The sequence below is a fragment of the Opisthorchis viverrini genome (assembly GCF_000715545.1).
Source record: "Opisthorchis viverrini unplaced genomic scaffold opera_v5_212, whole genome shotgun sequence".
NCBI lineage: Eukaryota > Metazoa > Platyhelminthes > Trematoda > Opisthorchiida > Opisthorchiidae > Opisthorchis > Opisthorchis viverrini.
The window spans coordinates 560,799-562,067 of NW_008751870.1; the positions used below are offsets into that span (position 1 = coordinate 560,799).

Consider the following 1,269-nt stretch of genomic DNA (forward strand, 5'->3'; position numbering starts at 1 on the left):
GACGCTGCAAAGCAGTGGTCGTTGGACTGGCACCTTCCTCTGAATGATGAAAAGTGCGTCCATATATCGTTTGGAGGAGACTCAGCGAATGCCTTCGTTATGCATGGTGAAAAGGGACCAGAAAACATCATGAGGATAGACGCCAAAAAGGATTTGGGCATCTGGGTCTCCTCAAACTTGTCCTTCTCACTGCATCATGAGAAATCGGCCCAAAAGGCATTCACTATTTTACGGATGATCCGACGCACCTTCCTCCGTATTACTCGCATGGACTTCCAAACGCTCTATGGGGCCTACGTCAGACCGCTCCTGGAATACGCCAACCAAGCTGTCTACTCAGGACGCACGAAGGACGTTACCCTCATTGAGCGTGTCCAGCGGGCCGCTACGAGAATGGTTGCCGGCCCCAAATCCGTAGACTACGAAGCGCGTCTCGCGACGCTCGATCTCTCTCCTCTGGAGTACCGTCGCCTCCGAGGGGACCTAGTTTTTACCTATGCCCTGTTTGAACAAAGCTTGGCAAACAGCTTTTTCACCGTTGACCCAGCAAACACCCGGCGGGCGCATAAAAAGAAAATTTTCAAGCTCAGAGCACACACATTCATTTGGCAAAATTTTTTCTCATTTCGGGTAGTAGCTGCGTGGAATGAACTTCCTCCGACGGTTGTCCACGCTCCTTCCAGAACCCAGTTTAAAGCACTATCCTAGTTCGCACGCGTCCGCTCCCGGGTGCAGAACCTGTACGGAATGTGTGCAGATTTTCTGCACTAATTTTCGGCTTTTATGCATCGAGAGCTTGAGTCGTTTAATAGACGTCTAAGCTTCATTATTTGTCTCACAATAATAAAAAACCACAATACCCTGCATTTCCGTATGCCTAGAAAATGCAAACGGTCAACCGATTTAAGTGGTTTTGTTTTACTGTGCGGCGCCATTACTCGCGGGAAGCTCTGCGTTCCGCTTGTCCTCACGTGCGGCTGAGAGTGAGTTTTGTTGTGCTTTCATGTGTTTGATTCCTGGTGTGTTTACGTGAACGAAACCGTAAAATATATTTTTCATTTAAAGTAACCGTCAGTGCGCCCGAGATTTGTTCGTGTTTCTCGTAAAGTCTCCTCAAGAACAACGCTATATTGGAATGTACGACAGGCGGTTGCGGCAAATGGCTGTTTTCGTTGCCCGACTGATGAATGCGTCCATAATGCCTTTAGTCGACTATCTGAGAGTAAGACAGGTGAAAGGCTGTAGGTATGCCGAATTTGACCGTTCCAG

The 1,269-nt window shown here is 48.5% G+C and overlaps 1 protein-coding gene across 1 annotated transcript in view; it reads right to left on the minus strand.

The window, feature by feature from the left end:
- T265_08357 (hypothetical protein) overlaps positions 1–1,269 on the minus strand; it is a gene marked incomplete at both ends in the record, with an annotated part of 43,436 nt that overhangs the window by 8,097 nt on the left and 34,070 nt on the right. The window lies entirely within an intron of this gene.